The 12,296-nt window shown below is 32.7% G+C and overlaps 1 long non-coding RNA gene across 1 annotated transcript in view; it reads left to right on the top strand.

Moving 5' to 3' along the window:
• LOC144253513 (uncharacterized) overlaps positions 1-9,666 on the top strand; it is a 33,151-nt gene extending 23,485 nt beyond the window's left edge. Inside the window, exon 3 of the long non-coding RNA XR_013343297.1 lies at positions 8,615-9,666. This is a non-coding gene — a long non-coding RNA (uncharacterized LOC144253513). The remainder of the gene's footprint in view (positions 1-8,614) is intronic.
• The last annotated feature ends 2,630 nt before the right edge of the window (positions 9,667-12,296 follow it).

The following is a 12,296-nucleotide window of genomic DNA, read 5'->3' as shown; positions in this document are numbered from 1 at the left end:
AGTTGATTTTTGTGCAGGATGAGAGATCGGGGTTTAATCTCATTTTGTTACATATGGATTTCCAGTTTTTCCAGCACAGTTGTTGAAGAGGCTATCTTTTCTCCAATGAATGCTTTCAGTGCTTTCTTTCTAATATAAGATAATTGTAATTCTGTGAGTTTATGTGTCTTTTATTTTATACCATTTTTCTACATGTTTGTTTTGGTTCAATTGCATTCTGTTTTTGTTACTATATCTCTGTAATATCATTTAAGTTCTGGTATTGTGATGCCTCCTGCTTCACTTAGCTTTCTAAAGGCTGCTTTGGCTATTCTGAGCCTCTTAATTTTCCAAATAAATTTTATGATTGCTTTTTCTGTTTCTATGAAAACTGTAATTGGCATTTTAATAGGAATTTTGTTAAATCTTTATAATGCTTTTAATGGTATGGCCATTTTGACAGTGTGAATTCTGCCTTTCCAAGAGCATGGGAGAATGGGAGATCTTTCCATCTTTCACGGTCTTCTTCAATTTCTTTCTTTAGTATTGTGTAGTTTTAATTGTAGGGGTCTTTCACCTCTTTTGTTAGATTGATTCCCAAATATATATATACACACACTTTTTTTTTTTTTTTTAATTTGAGGGTTCTTGTGAATGTGGTAGTTTTTCTAGTTTCTCTTTCATGTGATTCATCAGTGATGTAGAAGAACATGTTTGATTTGTGGGTGTTGATTCTGCATCCTGCTGCTTTGCTGAATTCATTTATTAGTTCTAAATTTTCCAGTGATAATTTTTGGGTCTTCTGAAAATAGAAATGTATTGTTAGGAAATTGTGATAGTTTGAGTTATTTTTCTGTTAGTTTCCATTTAATTTATTTCTTTTGTCTTTGTTCTCTGGAAGGGTTTTCAAGGATGATGTTAAATAAAAGTGGTGAAAGGGGGCATCCTTGTCTTGTTCCAGTTCTTAAGAGAATTCGTTCATTTTTTGTTTTAACCATTTAGAATGATGTTGTCCTTGGGTATAGCATATGTAGCATTTATAATGTTGAAGTATATAACTACTATTATACGTTTTTTTTTTGAACATATGTTGATGCTATATTTTGTGAAATGCTTTTTATGCATCAATTGAGATAATTACTATTCTCCTCTTTATATTGTTGTGATGAATTATGCTTATTGATTTCTTATGTTGAACCAGCCTTGCATCCCTGGAGTGAACTCCACTTATTTTAAATATGTTTTTGTTTGTGATTTGCCATGATTTTATTGAGAAGTTTTTCATCTATGTTCATCAAGAATATTGGTCTGCAGTTTTCTTTCCTTTATGTGTCTTTTTCTGCTGTTTGTTATCAGGATGAGCTTCATGAGATGAGTTTGGACGGTTCTCTTGTTTTCATGAAATGATTTGAGGACTGTTGGTGTTAATTCTTTGAATTTCTGCTAGAATTTGGCTTAGAATCCACTTGGTTTGTAGAACTTGGCTGATGATCCGTTTGGTCCTTGGCTTTTTTTTTTTTTTGATAGCTCCTTCTATCTTTTTAGTTGAAATTGATGTGTTTAAATTGTATGTGTCCTCCTGATTCAATTTGGTTCTGTCATATGTCTCCAAAAATTTGCCAACCTCTTCAAGATTTTCTATTTTATTGTAGTATAAATTTTTGAAGTAGTTTCTGATTATCATCTGTGTTTCAGTAGTGTCCATGATGATATTTCCTTTTTCATCACAAATTTTAGTAATTTGACTTGTTCTCTTTCTCTTAATTAGTGTGGCTGTGTTTATCTATTTTATTTATTTTTTCAAAGCAAAATCATTTACCTGCAAATGCTGTGATTTTATTCTCTCTTATTGCTGAGTAATATTTTATTGGGTGCATATACTACGTTTTCTTTATCTATTCATCAACCGAGAGACATCTAGGTTATTTCCATACTTTAGCTATTGTGAATCTTGCTGCTGTAAACATGGATATGGATGTGTCCCTGTAGTATGCTGTTTTTAAGTCCTTTGGATATAGACCAAGGAGTGGGAAACCTTGGTCAAATGTTGGTTCTATTCCCAGTTTTCCAAGGAGTCTCCATACTGCATTCCATATTGGCTGCACCAATTTGCAGTCCCACCAGCAATGCATGAGTGTGCCTTTTTCACCACATCGTCATCAACTTGTTTTTTGCCTTTGATTTCTTCTGCTATGCATTGGTTGTTCAGTGTTAGATTAGCTTCTGTTTTTTTTTTGTTGTTGTTGTTTGTTTGTTTGTTTTACTTTATCATTGATTTCTAATTGTTTTTTCCATTATGATCTGTTAGAATGCAGTGTATATTCTCTATTTTTTAAAAATTTTCATAGAATTTTTTTGTGGCCTAATATATCTTCTATTTGGTGTTGGGGTTGTTGTTCAGTGTTAGATTGCTTGTTTAGCATGTGTGAGGCACTGGCTTAAAATGTTAAGCACCAGTTATAAATAAAATGGATAATATAAAAATTGAAAAAAAAATCTACAGTCTATTTTAGAGATGCAACCATGTGCTGCTAAGAAGAAAGTGTAATCACTTGTTAATGAATGAAATACTCAATATATTTCTTTTAAATCTAAATTGTTGATTGTACTTTTTAGTTTTTTGTATTATTCTTTGGAGGATATATCCTCTGGTGAGAGAGGTCTGCTAAAATTACCCAGTATTATTATGCTATGGTCTATTTCATTCTTGAAATTGAGAAGGGTTTGTCTGGTGTGTGTAGATGCTCCATAAATATTAACAAGTGTTATGTCTTGTCGATGTATTATTTGTTTATACAGTATGAGATGTATTTCTTAGTCTCTCCTGATTAATTTTGGCTTGAAGTTAACTTTATCTGTTATGAGGACAGAAACTCCTGCCTGTGTAGGAAATCCATGTGAGTGATATATTCTTTTTCATCCCTTTGCTTTTATTCTGTGGATGTCTTTGCTTATGAGGGGAATCTCTTGGAGACAGCATATCGTTTGATCTTCATTTTTAATCCATTCTGCCAGTGTATGTCTTTTAATTGATGACTTTAGTCTGCTTACATTCAAGGTTTTGATTTAGATATTATATGTATTCTCAGCCACTTGGGTTTATTTCTGTTTTTTAAGTTGAAGTAATTTCTCCTTTGATTGATTACTCCTGTAGTATAATTCCTTCCATTGCTGATTTTTGCTTTGTTTTTCATTTTATCTTCATGGGATATTTTGTTGAGAATGTTGTGTAGTGCGGGCTTTTGAGTTGTGATTTTTTTTTAACTTTTGTTTGTCATGGAAGTTTTTTATTTTATCATCTGATCTGAAGCTTAATTTTTCTGGATATAGTATTCTTCATTGAAATCCATTTTTTCCCTAAGAATGTGGTATTAATATCCTAGGACCTCTTATCTTTGAATGTCTGGCTTGAAGTCAGCTGAGATCCCAATTTCCCCCCACTCCATATGTAATCTGATATTTTTCTCTCCCAGTCCTTAAAATTCTATCCTGATTCTGTAAGTCATTTTCATTATAATGTCTTGGTGTGGGCCTATTCTAATTATAAGCATTTAGTGTCCTATAAACCTCTTCTATATGATCTTCCATTTCATTCTTTAGGGTTGGGAAATTTTCTGATAGTATTTTATTGAAAAAATTGTGCATTCTTTTGGTTTATATCTCTGCTCTTTCATTTATTTCAATAAATCTCCATTCTGCTTTTCATGCCATCCCATATGTTTTGGATGTTCTGGTCATGGTTTCTTAACATCTTCTCTGCATAGTTAGCTTTATTTACAAGATTATGTATTTTGTCTCATTGCCTGAGTTTATGTCTTCCAAGTGGTCTAGTCTTTTGCTGATTCTTCTATTGAGTTTTTATTTGATTTATTGATTCCTTCACTTTGAGGATTTCTACTTTATTTATTTTTATTTATTTTTTTATTATTTTTCCTTCAGAATCTCTGCCTTTTGAAGTGATCTGGAGGGTTGTCTTGAGCATAATGCTCCAACCTCTAGATTGCTGGAGTGCAAGAGGTAATATAATTGTCAGAATTCCTGGAGGCAGTGTTTAGGTTGAAGTAGGCTCCAGACTCTTCACTGAACCCCATTGTTTTGGAGATTTTAAATAAGCACACTTCCAGAGTCTAAGACTTACTGGTCCAGGCTGAAAGACTATACCCCAAGGATTTCACTTGGATTCCCTTTTTGTGGTGGGGAGCCAACTGTTAGTCCCATACCTCACATGCAGACCCTATAAATCCCGGTCTTGGATTCAGTCTCCAATTTCTTCCCCCTTGTTCTTCCAAAGTCCTTACCAGAAGCATCTCTCTCACTAGTATTGTAAGGAGCCAGATTGGAGAGGGAGGTGTCTGGAGGCTGAACATGACCAGTAATCTGTTAAGAGACTACCTCTCTCCATGTTTGATTTTCTGCTGGTCAGGTAAGAACACTATGTGTCATTCAGTGTGTATTTATTTATTGGGCCTGTATTTCAGGCCAAACTTGGATTTACTAGGCATTGGTTCTCTCTGCTGCTAGCCTCTTTGCTGTGGCTGCAGAATGTTTCCTTATGATGTCCTCTGCATGCTTCTTGGAGGGATGGTAGCTACTCTTCCTCAGCAGGATATTGGATACTACATCTTTCAGGTTTGTTGTATAATGTCGTTGATATCTAAATGCTGTTTCCAGATATGCTTTGGGTCTCCCAAGAACCCATACAGGCTTCTTTAATTCCCTTATCCCTCCATTGTGCTCATGGGGGAACAACTCTGGCTGGTGTTTCTAGCCTGGCTGTGGCAGCAGCTATGTTGCCTGGGATTTTTTTATTTTATTTTTTAAAATATCCAACCCCCTGACTCTCCAAGTCACTCTTCACTTTTTTTTTTTTTTTAAACCCATCTTGGAAAAGCTGCGTGTCTGCTTTTTTGTTTTCCCACCACAGAGCAGCCAGGAAGGCAACCTCTCTATCTGCCATCTTGGAAACCTCCACCACAATAATTCTTTTTATTTGTTATTTTTAGTTATGCATAAAAGTAAAACTATTTGATCCTTTATACAACCATGGAATACACCTTATTCTAATTGGGAAACCAATCTTGTGGATGTACACAATGTTGAAATTCACCATGTTGTATCCATATATGTACATAGGAATGTAATCAGATTCATTCTCCTTTCTTTCTATCCTACTTTTGTGTGTGTGTGTGTGTGTGTGTGTGTGTGTGTGCGTGCGCATGCGGGTTGGGGATTGAACCCAGGGCCTTGTGTGTGTAAGAAAAGCACTCTACCAACTTAGCTGTTTCCCCAGCCCTCTGTCTTCCTTTCTTCATTCTTTTTCTAATCCAATAAACTTCTATTTTTCCCCTCCTCACCCTCCCTTGTTATGGGTTAGCATTCACATATCAGAGAACATCAATCTTTATTTTTTTAATTGGCTCTTTAATTTAGATGATGTTCTCCAGATGTATCCACTTAAAGCAAATGTCACAAAGTTATTCTTCTTTATGGTCAAGATATATTTCATTGTTTATATATATATATATATATTACAGTTTCTTCATCTGTTCATCTTTCATTGGACATCTAGGTTGGCTCTGTAGCTTATCTATTTTGAATTGTGTTGCTATAAATATTGGTGTGTCTGTGTCAATGTGATAGCTGATTTTTAACTCCTTTGTATATATACCACATAGTGATATAACCAGGTTAAATTCCATTCCAAGTTTTTTTTTTTTTTTTCAGAATCTCTATACTACTTTCTAGAGTGGTTGCACCAATGTGCAAAATTTTGAAAGCTACCTTTAAAATGCTTTATGCTACACTACACATTAGAACAAATTCATAAATATATAGATAATAAACATTCATGTAATTCCATCTACTAGGAATTCTGATGCAGGAAGATTGCAAATTAAAGACTATCCTTAATAACTTAGGTTTCAATTCTTGCTTTTTAGGAAAAAATGGCATTTTTTTGTACAGAAAAGAAAATGTTTTATCTTTTGTATAGTGTTTGAAATTTTAATTGTGATCAAAACCACAAATAAAACTTGCTGTTTCCAACATCTCAAATATACTTAGTTCAAATTGTTATATAATATGTCTTTAGAAATTTTACATCTCAAAACAAATGAAATCTCATAAAACAAGGTTTATTTATATTCCCTCATCTCAAACACCATTCTCCATTTTGTTAAGAATTTTTTTTTAAGTTTAGCTGTCTTATTTATATTAGTAGAATAGTTCAGTATTTTTCTTTTAAAAAATTGTTTATTTTTAGTTTTAAGTGGACATAATATCTTTATTTTATTTTTATTTGGTGCTGAAGATTGGACGCTGTGCCTCTCACATGCTTGGTGAACGCTCTTTTACTGAGCCACAACCCCAGACCTACTTCAGTAGCTTCTAGTGACTTATTTCTTTTAACACAATCTGCTATGTTTTTCCTTATTATAGATTTTACAAAATTTTCTCCCTTTTTGGACTTGAAAAATATTCTATAGTTATATATTCTAAATTTTCTTATTTACTCATTTCAAGGAGTATTTGGTTTGCTTTGACATGATGTCTCTTTTGAATAATATTTTAACAATTGCAAATGTCTTAATCTGCCATAAACTTTTGGGTTTACTACCATACTCACTTAGAATTCTATATTAACTATTGAATATTGTAGCTTTGTAAGTCAGAAAAGAGCATTGTTCGGATTTGTTTGTGTTTTGAATATTTTTGAGTTATTCATAACAATTTGTAGAATATCTTTTTTATCTTTTTGGGAAAAATAACATTTGGAGTTTAATAGATATTGCATGAACTCCCAGATAACTTTGAGGAGAAGAAATCTTTTAATTTTGTCCTTCAATTCATGAAAAAGACCAAATCAACTAATTGCGAAATATTTATGCATTTTCTAACATCACTTTCACTTTTTAAAAAAATACTTTTTAGTTGTAGTTGGACATAATATCTTTATTTATTTCTATGTGGTGCTGAGGATTGAACCCAGTGCCTCACAGGTTCAAGGTGGGTACTCTACCACTGAGCTACAATCCCAGTCTCACTTTCAATTTTGATTTTAATTTTATTCCATAACATATAGGAAATGTTAATACTTTCATATTTTTTAACTTTTTATAACTGGAGTTGTTCTATCCAGTATAATATTTCATTTGCTATTGAGAACATTACTTTTGTAAATGTAATTTGTTTAAAATAGTTTTTCTGAGTCTTTCTTTTTTTCTGTTTGGTGATTCCCATTTTGTTTGACTTTCAAGAAGCTAAAGTGTTATTTTGTACTACAATGTTATTTCCTATTTTTTTTTCCAATTTTTCAATGTTTGCTTTCTATATTAGGGAAGTATGATGTGAGTTCCAAGTGTTCATATTGTTATTGTAGTAATGTAGGGGGGAAAAAGTTTCCATTTTTCAGTTTAATTAATGTATTTTGGTAATGGGGATTGAGGCCAAGGGTGCTGAACCACTGCTCCACATCTCTGGTCCTTTTTATATTTTATTTTGAGACATAATTTCCCTAACTTGCTTGGGGCTTTTCTCAGTTGGCGAGACTGGTTTGAACTTTCAATCCTGTGTCAGCTTCCTTAGCTGCTGGGTTTACATGTGTGCCATGGCACCTAGCTACTTTCATCTTCATATAATTTTCTAGTTTACCTGTCACAGTTTTCTATATTAAAAATCTGTTTTATCCCATGTAACTGTTATTTCAAACTATGTTTTGCATGTTATAATTTTGTTATTCTCTTTTCTTTTGGTTAATGTTGTATGCAGTATTCTCATTTTTTTGCATTTTATTTGTGTTTTTACCCTTAAAGCATTGTATACACTACATACAATAGTATTTTTTAGATTAAATTCTATTAGTCAAGCTTTGTGATTTGATTGGTGTTTTATAATACTGCAGGTACAATTAAGCAATTTTCTAAAAGTGAAGAACTTATTACACCTGACAGAGTTTTCTACATTTCTTATAATTGATTATTCTACTTTTCTTAATCAGTTAATTTGAGGTTCATTGATTTTCAGACTGACATGCTTTGATTTCTTTCCCATATGCCTTTGCATATTATATGGCTATTTGTTTTGTAACTCACATGAGATTTTATAAAGATTACATTATGGGGCTGGGGTTATGGCTCAATGGTAGAGTGCTTGCCTCACATGTGTGAGGCACTGGGTTCAATTCTCAGCACTGCATATAAATAAATGAATAAAATATAGTCTGTTAACACTAAAAAATGTTTTAAAAAAGATTACATTAAATACATTAAATTTACACTGTATTTTGAGCTAGTAATAAATTTAATTTGATTTATTATAAAATTTTGTTTTATCTAGTATACTTTCACAATTTTGATAATTTTACAGTTATTTTAATATTGCATATACATTAACAAGTTCATATTGATTTTTATGCTTTTATCTTTCAAATTGTTTTGCAGATTAAGTGTTTTGTCTTTGAAAGTGATGTTTTTTCCCCAAGAGAACTTTAAAATTTCATATAATTTGTGTTGCTGTGCAGATTTATTTTTCATTATAGTGGATTATTTTAGTATTTTTGGAGGCTAGAACTAGTGGTGATGCTCTTTGTAGGTATTTATATATGTTAAAAGTGTTCATTTTTCCTTGCTTTTTACAGATCAAATATTGTCAAAGGGGTAAAAGAGAAAAAAATGCCAACCAAGAACATATATTCAGAAATCCGTTCTGTATTGTAAATCTTCCTAAGGAATTGCATAATAATTATATAGAAATACCTTTCTAGGATTTACATGTTTTTTTTTTTGTTTGTTTGTTTGTTTTTCTGACCTCAAGTATTTCTCTTTTTGAAGTTTATGGAGGAACTAGAGATTGAACCCTGGAGTACTTAACCACTGAGCAACATATATAAACCTTTTTGTGCCCCCCCCCACTAATTGGAGATAATTGGACTTCTTAGGTTTTGATTTTGGTTTTATACCTCATATTTATAAATTCTGATTTTTTAAAAAAATGGTATTGGGGATGGAATTTTTTTGGTATTTTACAACTAAATTGTGTTCTCAGCTCCTGTCATTAAAAAAACAAAAGAAAACAAAAAAACAACTTTTTTTTTTTGTCGTGATGTCATAAAATTGGGGTTGCCTCAAATTTAAGAAGCTCCTGCCTCAGTCTCCCACATTGCTGGGATTATAGCTGTGCACATTAATCCTTGATCTTGAAATATAAAATTCTTCAAATGTAAAATTTTATATTTTTCAAATATAAAACTTCTGCTTGTATCAACATTTTTTCTCTGATTTTTGTTCAGTTTTCTGTATTCTGTTTTAGCTCATTAAACTTATTTTAAATTTTTATTTTCTATACTTCAGGTAATCCATAACTCTCAGTTTTTTAATGTTCAATTCCTGCTGGTTTAGTTTGTTACATTGGTTAAGCCTTGTTTTCATTTTTTTTGGTGTGTGTGTATGGTGTATTATTTTTAATTGGTTTGTCCATTTGAAAATCAGCCAGTAATGGATTTTATGGTCATTTTGGTAAATAGTTTGGATGTTATTAAAAAACAGACAAAGTGATGCATACTGTCAATCCCAGCTAATTTAGAAGCTATACTATTGTTTCAAGTTTGGGACAAGTCACAACAATGTAGTGACAACATGTTTAAAAATAAACAACTTTAAAAGGACTTGTGTCATAACTCAGTGGTACAGTATCTTTGGGCTTAATCTCAAGAATCATATATAATAAAAGTCAAAAGTAGACGTTTTTGTGAACTCGAAATGCAAATCTTAATTATGTGTCCACAGGAGATTTGATCAAGATGTTCAAGCGATATCTCCACTGTTTATTGCATTCATCATTTACAATAGTAAAGTTATGGACTCAATCTATATTCGCATTAATCACTGAATGAGAAAAATATGGAATTGTTCTTATTAGTTGTAAAAAATCTTGTCATTTATTGTGAAATAAAGCAGATCAAAAAAATTTAGTTGCAGGAGCATCTGAATTTGGAACCAACTCAGATGAGTAAATTGATGTTCCCAGGCACTGTGTTTGGTGTAGTGTTGTTCTACATCTGCAGTATTTTATTTTAATGGGCATAAGAAGGTTGAGAGTTGTGTTGGACCACATGAGTGTAGGGAGTGTATTGTCCTGTATTCCAAATAAATGCTAATAGAATGAACAAGTGTTTTCTAAGCACAAAACTGATTATTATAAGAAATAATACAGCTTTCCATTCACTTGGTGTATATATATATAAAATTTTATATATATATATATATTCAAAAATACCATGATATATCTAGTAATATATAAAGTTTAATTTGTCAATGAAATAAATCAGTATATAACAAAAATTTTTAAAATCCAAAGCAAGTCATTTACCTTGATCATCATGTGAGGGGTGTCATCTGTGTAATACAGACATAGGCTATGCCATGTTTTGAATTCTCTCTCAAACTTGTTTTTAGTGTGAATCTTCTCAAGACATGTATTTTTCCAATTAAAAATTTTGTCCATATATAGTTTTAAACAATCCATAGACCTCTGTTGAATATGTTTTATTGTCATCTAAATATCTATTTTCTCCAGGACCCTTATCATGAAAGATAGAAACCAGTTTTTAGAGTCTTCAAGAAAGTCACATATGTTTCCATATTTTGCATTTCTTTTTTTTTTTCACTGAGAGAAGAGAGTAAGTAGATTTTTTTCATAGTTGTACAGTGGTATATTACAAAGAAGGAAAGATCATGCTTGTGTTTTCCCAGAAAGTTCATTTTTTCCGAAATATTTGGGTACTGAAACGTGCCATCAAACATGGACCTAGAGCCAACATTCAAATGACTAAAATTTAAACCAGAGATGTCAGTCCTCACCCCGTCAGGAACAGGAAGCTAATATGGAGGAAAAGGATGAGTATGGATGGCCCTGCCCTGCAAACACTCAAACTGCCAGTGTGTAAGCAACTGAAGAATCTTATCCAAAAGACTGAGCAGATGGTTCAACAAAAAGGAGATATTAAATCTCCAACCACAATGTTTGTGGTCATGATAACTCTATTGAACTGTGAAGGTGTGTGGGGTCCATGTAGAAATTCATTGGACCTATTTTGCATATCCACTTATAGTACATATGATAGTGTGGACTGAAGAATCCATCCCAATATTTACTAATGATCCTGATATGATGGGATGTTTTACGGATATTCACATTACACCTATCCATGTTACTGGATTTCATTATATTGGCTTCAATGAGCAATTACCTATATGCTGGTTCCATGATAAACATGCTGGCTGTTTAAAAGTATCTTTTGAGGGAAAGAGAGTATATGGGGGACCTAGACTAGCCAATCATGCTTGCCCATGACTTAAGATTATGTGTCAGGACAGTTATTAAAATGGTACATTCTCATAACAAGCCAGTCATTTCCAAGGAACATTTACCAATACCTTACTGCTCCACTTGTTCTGCAATAGAATTTTGTACCTTTCTTAAATGGATGAAATGTGCAAATGTCATGCCAGTACGACATAAAGTTTCTAGAAATAGTGGTTATATTTTGGATCAGTCTCCAAGAATTAGTAAAGGACAAACCTGTAAGGATGCCATGACTCCTGGCAGTTTTATTGGTAATGATCTAACTTCCAGTGGAGTTGCTATTTTAAAAGATCTCTGGTGTTTAATTGCAGCCCAAGATTTTCTACATTATATAAATGGCCCTCTGCCTGACTTTGTAGGCTAGAACTGCAAATAGGTTTTCTGCTATGGCTGCTGTATTCAATCTCCTTATGCTTTAAATCTCGAAATATGTTGAAACATTATGCATGGTATATTATTGGAATGATGTGTTTGCTACTTGTTCTTTTTTGTATCATGATAATAGGTTGTTGTGCCCTCAGAACAAGGATATAGGAACCTGAGATAACTTCCCATTGTTTGCATTTAAAAAATATATACGGGGGATACACAGAAAACCACCTGTGAGCTGTGTGGGAACTAAAACAATGTTGAAGCCATTAGGCAGGAAAGTCTGGTGTCTGGAAATCCCAGCAGAAATCCTGCTGGTTTGAGAATGTGTGGCTTATGTGGCTTCTTACCTATCTCCATTACAGTTCAGAACAGCATCAGAGATGGGCATGACCCATTAAGAGCGAAACAAACTGCCTACCCTCACCCATAACCTATTATTTTGTGAAGAAGAAAGTACAGAGACAAGAATCTTCCCACACTGAAATCTTATACCTATGGATTCCCCTCGATCTATACTGCTATAAGTACAGCAAGTGCAGGCTCTATCTTTGTTGGATGCCACCCCCTTCTGATTGGCTTAACAT

Source organism: Urocitellus parryii, chromosome 3, assembly GCF_045843805.1.
Source record: "Urocitellus parryii isolate mUroPar1 chromosome 3, mUroPar1.hap1, whole genome shotgun sequence".
Classification (NCBI taxonomy): domain Eukaryota; kingdom Metazoa; phylum Chordata; class Mammalia; order Rodentia; family Sciuridae; genus Urocitellus; species Urocitellus parryii.
Note: the sequence above shows the minus strand (reverse complement) of the source record. Positions and strands in the feature narration are given on the sequence as shown.